At 41.7% G+C, this 14,334-nt stretch overlaps 1 protein-coding gene across 6 annotated transcripts in view; it reads left to right on the top strand.

The window, feature by feature from the left end:
- Window positions 1-1,518: 1,518 nt before the first annotated feature.
- Window positions 1,519-14,334, top strand: part of ADD3 (adducin 3) — a 125,434-nt gene continuing 112,618 nt past the window's right edge. For 2 of the 6 annotated variants that reach the window (XM_007115928.4, XM_007115931.4), the window contains exon 1: window positions 3,641-3,825. The gene's annotated coding sequence lies outside the window, so the exon portion shown is untranslated. Of the gene's footprint in view, window positions 1,706-2,548; window positions 2,851-3,639; window positions 3,826-14,334 lie in introns of those variants that run through there. The other 4 variants (XM_007115932.3, XM_055080903.1, XM_028481153.2 and 1 more) reach the window with 4 other exon arrangements.

The raw sequence follows: 14,334 nt of genomic DNA on the forward strand, positions 1-14,334 counted from the left end.
CTGAGTTAACTGCCCTGTGTCCCCATTTTGCTTCTCTGGGTTTCCATTTTTTCTACTTGTGAAATTACAGGGCTGGAATCGGTGAGCTCTAAATTCTGTTCCAACTCTACCACCCAATGATGCACCAGGTTTTTTAACTATGTTCTCATCGCTATTAAACATACATTTTGTGCTCCAGCCCATCAGTATCCTTAGCAATACTGTAGGGTCCTGCTTCAGGAAAACTTGTCATAGTTGGGTACAAAATCATAAGTCAGATGAAACTGTTTTTTCACTTTACAGAAACGATACTTGATTTGTAAAATAATTTTGGAATGGTGGTAAATAACAAACTCTGGCTGCACATTTAACATAAAAATTTATTTTTAATCCAGGTTTTCAGGAAAAGTAGTGTAGACTGAAAGATACATGCATTAAATCACACACAAAAAAGTTTAAATCTCATAAAATCATAGTCTATTGGAATGCTAAAGGAAAATTTCAATCCAACATCCTCAATTCACAAAATAGGGAACTATGGAACAAAAGAGTTTACTTACTTGCTCAAGATCACACAGGTAGTTAACAAAGGCTGTGCAAAAAAATCCATTGCAGAATATTTTCCATATTTTTCTTTATTCATATTTTGGGACCACACCTCCTCATTTACCTATGAAGAAAAAAATCACAGATGTTGAGTGCTTAAATTGAGGAATATTGTCTAAAAAAAAATTTAAAGTTATAATGCAGACTCTCAATTTCCTCATATGTGGACACATCACATTCTAATAGTGTAAACAGTAAATTTGCATGCATTTAAAGTTATCTACTTATGAGAGCCTTAATTTTGCTGAACTTTGAATTGCCACTGAAATAGTACCCTGCTATTATTTTCTTAAATTATTTTAGATTTTTTGTTTTTTCTATAAATCATATTGTGATTTTTATAAGTACAAAGTGGTATCTGTCAATAATATATTTTCTTTTTTTAAAAAATTGAAGTATAGTTGATTTACAATAATATATTTTCCAATACTGACATTCATTGAAATTCCAGATATGCTTGTAAGTATTAGTAAGACTGGACTCTGTTGTTCCCAATCATGTAAATCAGTTTTATTTTATGTATTATTCTTTTCACATTCTTGTATTAAATACTAAATAACCTCCCTTTATATAGTTATCATTGTAGTGCAATGATTGGAAATTAAATATTAACACAAAATACTATTCAGTTTCAAGGCACATGGCTTTGTTTTTGCCATGGACCCCAGTGTTTGAAGTTAGCAGGGCTCTTTAAAACTAATTCTTCTAGCATTTCATTGACTCACACTAAATTGGTCCCTCGATCACCCAGTTAATTTTAACCTTGACCTCCTACAGCTATACTGCCTTACTCAGTCCAAAAAAACTCCCTGCTTCCACCCTTTCTGCCTTTTATGAAGCAATAGTGGAGAGGAAAAACAAAACCCATTCCTTTAAGAAAGATTCCACCTCCTCTCTCATAAGCAAGTGCTTAATGGTAATCGTGGAGTCTCTACCAAAGTCACTCACTTTACTACTCAGCTTTGGGAGAAGCTGCTGCCGCCGCCGCTGCTGCTGTTGCTGCCGCCGCCACCGCCGGTCTGAGGCTGCAGTGGGTTTCCGTGCAGCACTGCAGAATCCACACCTAGAAGATACACACGTCTACTACCCTGGACACAAGAAAGCCTTGGATCCTCAGTGGGTAAGCAAATCTTTTATCCATTTTGTCCAGAAACTGTGGGAAAGGGAGTGATCATGGAAAGGATTGCTCATCAGACATGCTTAAAATGGACTATGTTAATTTGTCTTTCTTTGAGGGGGGGCTAGATTTTTGACTGGCAAATGTCCTGTACAGTGGAGACTATTGTCTGATATGTACCCCTAACACATTTTGGGGGGGATATTCATAAAAAGGCTAACCTTGATGTGTGCCAAGCTTTTTTCATGTTTTGCTTTTTAAATGCAAGAAAACATCTAGCCACTCCCAGTATCTCTCTCAAATACTGCAGATATTTTAAAACGCCACATAAGATGACAGGCCGAGCGTTTTCTAAATATTTTCTTCCCAAAGCCAGGAAGACTTACCCACGATCCTTTAGGGGTATTTAAAAACCATAAGGCATGGTTAGATTTTGAGCATATGGGAGATGGTGGCAGACTAAAATTTCTGTAGCTTTAGTCCAGTGGGGAGAGAAAACGAGGATAAATGAATCACAGTTTGTGTCAAGCCTAGATTCATTTCCCACACTTCGTATGTGGGAAGAGGAAACTACATTTTAATTAGCACATTTTTAGGGAGGAGGGAGGGAATGAAGATGAGGGGGATGGCATGAAGTATTTGAGGGGGAAGAAGAGAGTCTGCAGAAGAGGAAGGAAATGAAGGGGACTGTAGCCAGTACCTTGGAATCGCAGGGAGATAAGCGTGGGGAATGAAGTTTGTTGTTGTGTGTTAGGGTGGGGTTGACCCAAGGGACCATGAATAACCGGAATGCCGCTCGGAGGGTGTGCTTTGTAGTGGATTCGTGACTGTGGAGGACGTGTATGCGAGAGGGATGTGCAAGTCGTGGGTGGTAGAGAAAGGTGTGCGTTGCTGGGAGGTCTATTTCTAGAGTAGGTCGTGTCTGGGCGGCCCAGCGTCACCTGTGGATGGATCCACATCCCTGCCACTGAGTGCAAAGTTTACCCGGCCCCGAATTCATTTTGAAGGCTGTCGGTGCCTTGACTTTTCACCTCCAAGAGATCAGCTCTCATAAGGTCTCAAGGCCAGGGGCCAACATCGGAGTGAAAACCCTCGACGGATGCAAGTGGAGCTCATGGAGAGAGCCCTTGCCCGGCCTCTCAGTGGAGGTGAGCAGGGGAAAGAGTCGCCCCCAAAGGCAACTGTGCTGAGAATACCCAGGCCCCTCCTACGGGGTTGTGCGGAGGTGGAACCTTAGCAGTGGCCTCCCGCTGAAGACCCAGCAGTCGGTGTGGGCGGCTGAAGCTGACTCTGAAAGCTGTGTCTCAGCCTCGGGAGCTGGGGTGGGGTGGCGGGGTGCGTGGCTCGCTCAGGTTAGGGAGGGCGGAATCGCCGAGGCTCCCCTCCTCCCGCTTGCAGTCTGGTTTCCGTCGGGGTCGTTTACTCCTCCGACCCTCGGGGGACGCCGCTAATCGAAGCTTCCTAGCGGGGAGGACGTTGAAGAGATGCTAGGCAGCTGCCCCACACCAGGCCCTCCCAGAGGCCAGGCCAGTAGGGTCCCGGGGCCGCGGCTTCAGAGACGGTGAGGGAGGTAGGGAGGGGGCCGTAGGGGGCGGGACCAAAGCTTTGGAGGGGCGCGAGGGGCCGCGTGGGGCGGGGCCTCGAGGAGGCGGGGCCAGGAACATCCTGTGATTCCGAGGGGCGGGGCCATGAGCATTCGGGGGCTGCGAGGGGCGGGCCTGTGGGGGTGGAGCCAGGGGAGCCTGGGGGCCTAAGGGCGGGGCCTTAGGGGCGGGGCCAGGGGACGCTCGGTGGGCTCTCGGCCAGTCCCGCCAGAGCGCCAGCCGCCTGCCGGTAACGGTCGCGGGGCCCCTGGGCGGGAGGGGAAAGAAGGGGGTTTAAATTATATTTTTTTAAAAGCAGAGAGCGAGAGCTAGAGGCATAGCGACCCAGGTGTCGCCGCTTCCTGCTACACAGGGCTTGGCGCCCAGGTCCCTCCCTTCTCACGCCCCCTCCCCTTCTGCCCTCCCCTCTGGAGCCGTGCGGCGCTTAAGAGGCGGCGGTGGAGGATCGCGCGGCCGCTGCAGCCACGGCGGCCGCGGAGAAGGAGGGAGGGAAGCACAAAGCCGGCTTCGCGCTGCGAGGTAATCGTGAGGGGAGAGAAGGCGCGGCCTTCCCACTGCTCCTCCTGGCGGGGACGGCGGGCGCCCGCGCGGGCTGGGCTGCGGGGACCCTTCCAGGGGGTCGCGCGGGGGTGGGGAACGCGAAGGCTCGCGGGGTGGAGGGGACTGCCTATTGGCTGCCCCTGCGGCCTCAGGTGGACCCCTCTTCCTCCGGGACTGGAATGGGAGCCTCGGGCTGGTTCGAAGAGGGTGGACCTGCAGGGGAGGATCTCGGGACGCCGCGGGGTGGGCCCGAGTCTTTCAGGCGTCCTCTGGTTTCTCCCGAAGGACTGGGAGTTCTAAAAATCAAGAGCTGGCTGAAGCGTCAGTGACCCGGGGTACTTTAAGCACTGAAGGTGCGCTCCAGGAAGGTGGTAGGTTCCCGAGGTTGGAAAGGGTGGAGGTAAGGGAGGGAGTGTTGGTTAGTTTTGTTTTCCTCATTTAAACAACTTCTGTTCCAAGTTGAAAGTATTCAACCAAACCTTTCTTCTGTAATTTGCGTTCCCATCCCCCCCAACCCACACCCACCCCACCCCTACAAACGTATACATGTTAGGTTGCGCTTCCTGCCTGGGGTGACAGGCCGAGTTGGCAGCAGGTCCGCTTTGCTGGTGTCCACACTCTTTGGGGGTATGCTATTATAGCTGAGGCAAGACCACAGAGACAGGTAGAATAAGCTAGGCCTCGATTAGAATGGCAAGAATGGCTTCAGGTAAACTTTTTTGTTGCAGAGATTTAATTGCAAGTAGGTGCCCGTTTAAAATGGGAGCGTGTGTAAAACCACTCATTGCTTGGGCACATGTGCTGTTGCAATTGACCTGCTAGAGGGGGTATGGAGAGAAATGGAATTTAACTCAACCAAGAGGCTTTTTTTTTCTTTAATTTATTTATTTTATTCATTTTATTTTTGGCTGCATTGGGTCTTCATCGCTGCGTACAGGCTTTCTCTAGTTGCAGTGAGCGGGGTCTACTCTTGGTTGCAGTGCGCAGGCTTCTCATTGCAGTGGCTTCTCTGGTTGCGGAGCACAGGCTCTAGGCGCGCGAGCTTCAGTAGTTGTGTCGCGCGGGCTCAGTAGTTGTGGCTTGCAGGTTCTAGAGCGCAGGCTTAGTAGTTGTGGCGCACGGGCTTAGCTGCTCCGCGGCATGTGGGATCTTCCCGGACCACTGCTCAAACCCATGTCCCCTGCATTAGCAGGCAGATTCTTAACCACTGTGCCACCAGGGAAGCCCAACCAAGAGGCTTTGAGTGAGGATTATATGCAAGTTTGGTGAAGGAGTTGATAAGGTTTGGGGGGGGGGGTAGGAATCAGCTACATAAATGTGCAGGCACGTTTATGTTAAATTGTACGACATGTTAGATTTAGCAGTATGAAATGGTTGCTTTTCTTGGAATGGAGTGCAACTGCATCATACTGGGTACATGCTAATTTTGACTTTAGAAGACTTCTAATGAGACTGTTAAAGAGAGTAAACTAAGAATACAGCGTAATTTGTCGTTTTTAAATAAGATGCTTGACTGTTTTTAAAAATGTGTAATTAAGATGTGGGACCTATTCATTTATAGGGTTAAGTTACTTTTTAACTATGTATAAAGTTTTTATATCTGAGTCTCCATTGCATTGTAATTACACTGTAACTCACTCATTTTCCTCTGCTTAAATTGAGCAGATTAACTTTGCAGAGGGAAGACCAGAAAAAAAAAATGGCCACTTTTGCTATATTTAAGTGTTCATTTTTCCAAAGAGTTCAGTCTGTGCTCTTAAAACTCTTTAAATTGACCGCAAATGTTGGCATGTTGGTAATAGTTGCTTTTAAGGAAAAAAAATTGGTGTATCTGTTTCGAATGTTAAACATAATTTAAGAGTTCTTGAGGTAGTGGGGTATGGGGCATTCAATATGTTGCAGCTTTTTACAGGTTTGATAGAAGGAAATGTTGGTAAACATTTGACATATGACGTAGGTGATCATATGACATCTAGGAACTATTTTGCATAATAGCAGGATTGTATTTTCAGAATATAAGTTTTTATTAAAAAAAAAGAATATAAGTTTTACATTCCGAAAATGAATGAGAAAATTATACTGTACACGTTGCTATTTCTAACCCCCTTTTTCAATAATGTTACACTGGGATGAATGTGGGTTCTGCTCAATGATGTTAGAAGTGTGGATTTCGTCTTTATAAAACCAGAACGTCTTTTGAGACTAAGAAGACACAGCATCAGCCGACCTCCTACACACAATCCTAAAACCTAAATACAGGGTGGGTCCCAACCTCTGGGGTTGTGAGGCCTCCTGAAGTAGGTCTATTGTGTCTGAGTGTTTTTGTCACACTCAAGCCTATGCAGGTTGTTAACTGTTTAATCTCTCCTATCTCAAAGTAGTTGGTTAGCAGTACAGGGCAGCACTTAACGTATGTCGTCAGAGTATAAGAAGCATTTCTGTTGAAGGAAGAAGTCACATAAAAGCATAAAAACCCAACTCTGAACAAATTGGGTTTGTAAAATGTTGGGGAATGATAATATCGGAATCTTAACTTAGTTGTTATATGGGAAGTGCTTAGAATATAGTCTGGTACTCAGTGTTTTATGTGTTTATCATCCTCAGTATAAGATGACTTTTTTTTTTTTTTTCTCGGATGTGGGCCTCTCACTGTTGTGGCCTCTCCCGTTGCGGAGCGCAGGCTCCGGACGCGCAGGCTCAGCGGCCATGGCTCACGGGCCCAGCTGCTCCGCGGCATATGGAATCCTCCCGGACCGGGGCACAAACCCGCGTCCCCTGCATCGGCAGGCGGATTCTCAACCACTGCGCCACCAGGGAAGCCCTAGATGACATTTTTTTTTGAAGGTGGCTATATCATGCAACCCAGCAAGTGAAGACTCAGCAGATATTTGTAACAGCCAATATTTATTTGCTCTACCTCTGTGCCAGGAACAGTTTTATATGATTTATTTTACTTAATCCTCATGACAACCCAGTGCCTAAACAGACAGAGAGGTTAAGTGTTTCCTACAGCTACTCGGCACAGACGGGCTGGTTCTGAACCCAGAGCCTGGCTTGAGAGTGAGCCTGCATAACTAGTAGCCCCTGCTGCTATTACACTTGTGGTAATTCTAGCAAATCAGTGAAGTACCTTCACAGTATCTCCAAGACCACAGGTATGCATATGCCTTGTTTTGTAACACCCTCCTGTGTTAGTACCACCAAGTTGTGTTTAAATGTGAATGGTGGTAATCAGCATTAAGTAGAATCACCTTTTGACTTTGGAAGAGGATTCTCTTTTCACGCAACATGTTTAGCTAGGATGCTAGAATTTGGGCTGTAGTATGTTATCTTTTTAATTACTAAAGATTAAAGTCTTTTTTGTTTTTCAAGCTTGCCAGATGTGTAGGGCTTCAGATGGTCCACCAGGGCCCTTGGAGGGATTCTGGTTCTGCACTAAATCGGTAGGCCTCATCTTCTGATTACCAACACCACCATATTAACCTGAGGTGAATTTTACTTAAGTTTGTTCGAAATTTCCACCTGAGTTGCCTCTTAAAATTAGCCTTACATGGAAAGATGTCACTTGTGGCTTTTACTTTGTCACTCACATTCCTCAAGGAACTGTGTGTTGCTGCTTCACCAGTGTAGTGGGTATGTCAAGCAAATTAATTATAACCTAAATTAGTAGCTGTTTTACGTAATGTTTAGAATAACTGTTGTAGAGAGCTAATATGTCATTTGTTGGCAATTTAGTGAAAGGTAATATTAGGAAAAAATGTTTAAAAACAAGCATACGGGGCTTCCCTGGTGGCGCAGTGGTTGAGAGTCCGCCTGCCGATGCAGGGGACGCGGTTTTGTGCCCCGGTCCGGGAAGATCCACATGCCGCGGAGCGGCTGGGCCCGCGAGCCATGGCCGCTGAGCCTGCGCGTCCGGAGCCTGTGCTCCGCAACGGGAGAGGCCACAACAGTGAGAGGCCCACATACCACAAAAACAAAAAAAAAAACAAAAAAAAACAAAAAAACAAGCATACGTTGAATTAAGAAAGCTCAAACGGTACTGAAGACACAGGTTATTAATCTGTTTCTCATACTAAAAATGCTAGTATGTTTTTGCTATAACTAAAATTCAGTGATGTTTCAGATTCCTTTGGAAATATTAAACTTGTAGAGTTTGAATAGAAAACATTTTAAATGTTTAATCAAGAGTACTATTCTTTCTTTTAAACATGGACACCCTATTTGAAATTAATTGAGCAGTCATAGACTGTGTCTTGTCATTGAGATTCAAAATGGGTGCCCTGATACTTTATTTCATGTCTTCTATGTTAATGCTTTGTCATTTGATCTTGGGGTCCATGCCCTAGTATTTCTAGATGCGATTGTTATGAGGTCTTTCAGGTCCTGCTAGTGACTAAATTTTCTTGGCCGAAAGCCAAGACAATCTCAAATTTTTTACTGCAATGGGTTGTGTATATTAAGAATCTTCTCTAAATTATATGTTATCAGCCTTTCATTGACTATGGCTTGAAAGAAAAAAAGTCTGTTATCCCTTGTACATCCCTTATGTATAATAGTTAGATGAATTTATTTTTTTCTTCTAGCAGTAGCTAGTTAGGGACACACATGAGTGTAACCATACTGCTTGGGGTATGCTCTTCCTTTCAGGTTAGTTAGAAATGATTCACTTGGCATTCATGCAGTGAATATTTGAATACCAACAGCATGCATAGAACAGCAACTTTAACTGAAAATTAACTGAAAGTGTTGGAGATAAAAAGGTGTGTGGGTTTTTTGTTTATTTCATGTGTATTTTAATGTTGATCTGTTATATGTGGACTAGTTGCAAAATCAAGTTCAAAAGTAAGTTAATTGCACAGCTGAAAACATACTTGAATGTCAAGAAAGTACTGTTTAACCTACCCTAAAGTCTTAGACGATAGCATAGATAATGAGAATCAGTCTGTTTCTTTAAACTATTTTTTGTTGGGTATCTTTGAAAAGCTGCGTTAATAATCTCTTTTAGGTTTCTAGGACATGACTTACTACACTGAAGGAACAATTTAATAAAGAGTATCCTAGAAACCTTAAAGAATGAATGTGGCTTTCAGAGTTGTCTAGCATAACTCAAAAAGTAGTTGCATGGTCACCAAAAGGTATAAAATGGATGAAACCCATCCCTGATATTAAAAGGCTTTTTGTTTTTGTAAATTTCCTTCTTAGGAAGATTGTATAGACTAGTTTTTAACTATGCCATAGCTGAAATGTTACTATGAAAGGTGTTTAGGCTTTGACATATAGTTATATCTTTATAATGAGGTTAGATCTAAGTTGAGCTTTTTACCTGATGTCAAGCTGATCTGTTTCACCACCATATATTTTACAATTATTTGTTTTAAAAGTTGGCTTTAGTTAAAGCTTGATTGGAAATGGTAAGGCTCCCTGATATAAGATGAACTTTGAAACCTCTTGTTTTAAATTGCCTGAAACTGGGCCTAAGGATATTGGTGTATAGCAGTACATTAACTAGCATTTAAGATTGCTACCTCCTCAAACAAGACTACAGTTTGAACCTTGGGTTATGCAGCTCACTTTTTCTGCCATAGGCATAACTGACGTCCATAAGATTAAAAAATTTCCTGCAACCAGCCAGCCAGGGGGTAAAAACACTTTTTATAAACTTAAGGGCAATAACAACAACATATGTTGTTAAAACCAATGTCTCAAGAAGCACACCCTATATATTAATAAAACAATTAAAAATTTGATGCTCACAATGTGCATTAAGGCAAGTAATATGAAAACTTAATTCTAAGTAACATACATGAAATTGTTACTTTATTCTTTTTGCTAGCTCTTATACCCCTTTGAATTTGTTCTTGTAATTTTTCACTCCCCCACCAAGGAGGTGCTTACTTTGGATGGAAGAGGAAAGGACAGTGCATGTGTGAGTTCAGGAGCCTGTTTAATTCAGCTCTCATGGCTATTGTTGGTTGCCTGCTAGGGGAGCTGGAATTCCAACAATGTAGAAAGCAGTCAGGTTGGAGAAGTGCTGAGTTTTATCAGTGTCTTGGGGACTTAGTATATGCCTTTAATTTGTCACCATCAGCAATGTTTCTGTGAAGTTCTTCCACAATGGCTCAGCTCATCCTGTGCAAGGACAGCATTTCCTTTTCCCTTTTCCATACAGTATTCTTATCCTGTCATCTTTTGATCTGCTGAAATGACTAAATGCCATAGCAAAAAGATAGGTTTACTCAGTATCCTCATGGAGAAGGTAGTTAGGCTTATTTGGTATGTCTAAAGAAGTATATTTTGGGATCAAGGCCTCCCCAGGGACTCTTCTTTAAGAACTCTCTACTTTTAATCCTACATAAATTAGAGCCAGCAACTGTAAGCTGCATTGTTACTTCTAATCTCATTTGTCTTATTAGTACATAAGAAAAAGATTCTGTAAGGTCAGCCTTTTAATATCTAAGGAAGTGGTTGGGGAAGGGTGATAGAGCTCAAGTGGAGTTGTGAATGGGCTTAAGTGCATAGGGTGAGAGTGTACAGGGGAAAGAGATCGGCAATGAAATCGATATATTTTTCTTATTTCTTGTCCCTACTCCCAATGCTTTTTTTTCGTTTTTAAATTTTAAAACAGTGTTCCTTTTACCTTGCCTTTCTCCTTTGACTTTTATTGCTAGGACTGAGTTTTATCTCTCCTAGAGAAAGGTGGAATTTTTAAGGTGATTCCTGTGTGACTGCTGAAAAGTTTGGCTTTCACCTGGAGGTTGCACTAAAAAGAATTTCCTTCCATCTCTCTCCACAACTGTCTGCTTTGTAAATTAAAAAAAAAAAAAAAAAAAAGATCTCTGAAACAGAAGTGTAAGAAACCTTACTTGTCATGTAATAGTTGGGAGCCATTATGTATTAAAGTAAAAGACATATCATTAATGAATCAGAAATCCATATTATTATTTAAACCCTTTTTTTTTGCAAAACTAGATGTACAGTAATTTTGTATTAGGATGTTTGGTTCTTTTTAAGTGGGTATCAAAGATTACATGCATTTTTTTCAACCAAAAATGTTGAAAGTAATATATCTTTCATTGGTCTTAGTGAATGTTGATAATGACAAAATCATAGTTCTCTAAACACTTTGCTATCATTAAATACCTTAATGAGATATTTGATAGACAAGATTTGGTCACTAGCCACTGAAAGACTGTCGCCTCTGTAGCAGAATGTAATAGGAAAGGAAAATTTTATGCCTGAATAAAAAGTGTATCTGCTTGACATAGAAAAGGCTCTGAGAAGCTGATTACTTGGCAATCACTTGAGTTAGGTGATTTTATATTGTATTTGATGTTTTATAATCTGAACTTCCTTGGGCTCTTTAAAAGTGTCTGGTTGGACCATCAGCTTTTGATGAATGGGTTTCTGCAGGGATTGTGACGACCAGTTAAGTGCTTTGAAGAGGGAATCCTTGTTTTGTATCACACCTGAATGTCACAGAACATGCTTCTTGGTGCTTTTGTAATTTGGGCCCAAAGGAAAGAGTGCCATCTACTGAATGGCCAGCATCGAGTTGAGCAGCCCCAAGTTTTTGTTGCAGAACTTTCAGCTGGCTCCTGGAGAAACCAGACTCAACTTCATCGAAGGATTTGACAGGACCTTAGCACCAAGTGGAATTGTTGCTTGCTTAATTTTAATTATGCTTCCCAGCAGGAGGCCTAAACACATGATGAAGAACTAATTCACTGCTTGTTGGAATGCATGGGAAAGGAGAAACTTGAAGAAATTGTTGAGACTTAATATTAAAAAATAGTCTAGCAATGGTTAAATCATTGTTAAATTAAAAGTGTTAAAGAAAGGTATTTTAATGAGGCATGTTTCATTAGTAGTGCTGGTTATTGATGGTCCTGCAGGCAATAATAATGTTGTTTAAAATTTGTTTGGGCTTCAAATCGTCAATCATTTGTTTAACTGCAGGTAAGGGTTTTAAAAGTATTTGAATAATTTGGTTTGTTTTTTTCTTTTGCCTTTTTCTTTGTCTCAGGTTCTAAGGCAGTGATTCCTACTTGAATGAATTCACTGTTTCAGAGTGGATTTTGCTGTTGTTTTGGCTTGCTCAAGTGGCCTCCCGTTTTGTTTTTTGTTATGTTTTCCCAAACTTCCAGAAACTGTTTATGGTAGTAGCCATGGGTAGAATTGGAGGTTGTAGAACCAGTTATAGGTCAAGAGTGGAGGTTTATGATACCTGGAATAGACCCGTCAGAGCCAGACAAGAAGGAGTTGAAAGGAAACTTTGAAATTGTTATGATAAGAAGAATATCTTTGTTATATATCTATTATATATAATTACTTAATTAATCAGTAACCACTTTTCTCAACCCTTAAACCTGCCAAGGATCATGTTAAGCACTTTACATAAATTACCTGAAGTTTAGTTAAGTAACTTGCCCACGATCATACAGTTAATAAGTGACAGAGCCAAGACTTGAGCCCAGGGCTAATTCCTTTAAACGCTGTGCTCTACTGCTATTTATTTAAGCTCATTCTTGTTACTGACTGCACAAAGGACTTGAACTGAGGTTAGAATGATATTTCTACCCCTACTGGAAAATATTGGTGGTTTTTGTTTGTTTGTTTTAAGAGGGTGATGAAATGGGTAAATGGGATTGAGATTTCACTAGAATCAGGAAATATATGAGAGATGGACTTTCAATATTTGCTATTTGGTTTGTCTATAATATTCTTTTGTTGTTGTTCCTTTTGCTATATTATTTATTAACTTGAAACCACAAGAAACGTTTATTATTGAAACATTGAATTGTTTCACATTGCTTAAAATCTGCTACTTCTTGGGAGGAAGGGTTAAGTTACTGAAGGATTTTATGCTGGATTTGGGGGGAGGAGCAGGGTTGGGGGTAGGGAGGGATTTGTTAGTATTTCTGTATTTTGCTTGCTCCTAAATACTTTTAGGTAGTGGTACTTTTTGATGTGGCAGTAATAGTCCATGTCCACAGCACAGTAACATTCAACCATGTGCCAGTCTGGTCCTGGAGGAACCTCAACTTCTTGTGCACATCAAGTATGCTCTGTAGACCAAATGAGTACCATACCTGACATTGTGTACTTATACTTTTGAATGCATGTATTCTCAGTTAAAAGAAATTTAACACCTGACTAATATTGAATACGTTTTTGGTTTTTTAAAACATATTTTGATCTTTAAAAGGTTGGGAATCATTATTTTGGTATAACCCAAAGCTTTTAAAATTATAGTTCAGTGATGGTTGTGCTGTGTATTCTAAAACCCAGTTACTCTTTTAGGACTTCTGACTCTTTCCCTTCATATGTAAGAGCATAAAGCATTATTGTCCAGAAAATCCCCATAGGAATATCAATTATGTAACTCTTTTGGATTCTGACTCTATCCAGTCAAACATAAAAAAAGCCAGCAACAACTAAGATAACTATACAAAAGATGTTACTTGCCAGTGTGTGATGAATGCTAAATGACAGGTACAGATGACAAATGCCATAGGTCATCTGGTCAAGAAAAGAGCACCATGGATGAAATGGTCAGAAAAAGGTCCCCAGGAAAGAGGAATAAGGGTGGGCCTTTAAAGGCACAGGAGGATTTCACTAGATGCAGACCATGGAAAGGGTTTTGGCAAGAAATTACCGTCCATGAAAATAGTAATCCTTTTTGTGTAGCATGACAGGAGATAGTTTATAATCGTGGTTCACAATCTCGTCTCACTGTAAGGTGCTTGAAGGCTGCAACATACTCGTATCAGAAACAGTGCTGAGGACACACTTCCCTAGGAGGTATGTTAGAATATTGCAGGAGAAGGGGGAGAGAGTGGTAGGTGTGGTGAAAATCATGTACCTTTTATCAGATGTTCTCTCTGAACCCCATGTGAAAATGATTGGTTCATAGAAACATCCTTCTACTGCTGTTTTGAAGCCAGTAATGCTTAGGAAAGTTGGTACTTGAAAAAGACTTTAGAAATCCTCATCATTCCCAACACTGGACAAGGAAAGCCTCCTTTGGGGAAGAGGTGTACATTCTTTTAAAATCCGAATTTATCCATCATTTACTGTTTGCTGAATGCCAAAGTTTCATTGATGGTTCTGTTATGACTTTTAACTTTAATGTGTGGATAGATAGAGTTGTTGATACTGTGAGGTATAATTTCGACTTAGCTTTTATAAATAACATTGTCTGGTTTTGGATTTTAGAGAATTGTTCCAAGTGTCTGAATTCTCCTAGATTTAATAGTATTTATCACTTACTATTTGAAAAATACTTAGTGTAACCGAGTTATTTTGAGCAAGTCACTATTTCTTTTTCACTGTAGTTTTTTGGTTTTTTTTTTTTTGCGGTATGCGGGCCTCTCACTGTTGTGGCCTCTCCCGTTGCGGAGCACAGGCTCCGGACGCACAGGCTCAGAGGCCATGGCTCATGGGCCTAGCCGCTCCGCGGCATGTGGGATCTTCCCGGACCGGGGCACG

This window comes from Physeter macrocephalus, chromosome 20 (assembly GCF_002837175.3).
Source record: "Physeter macrocephalus isolate SW-GA chromosome 20, ASM283717v5, whole genome shotgun sequence".
Taxonomy (NCBI): Eukaryota; Metazoa; Chordata; class Mammalia; order Artiodactyla; family Physeteridae; genus Physeter; species Physeter macrocephalus.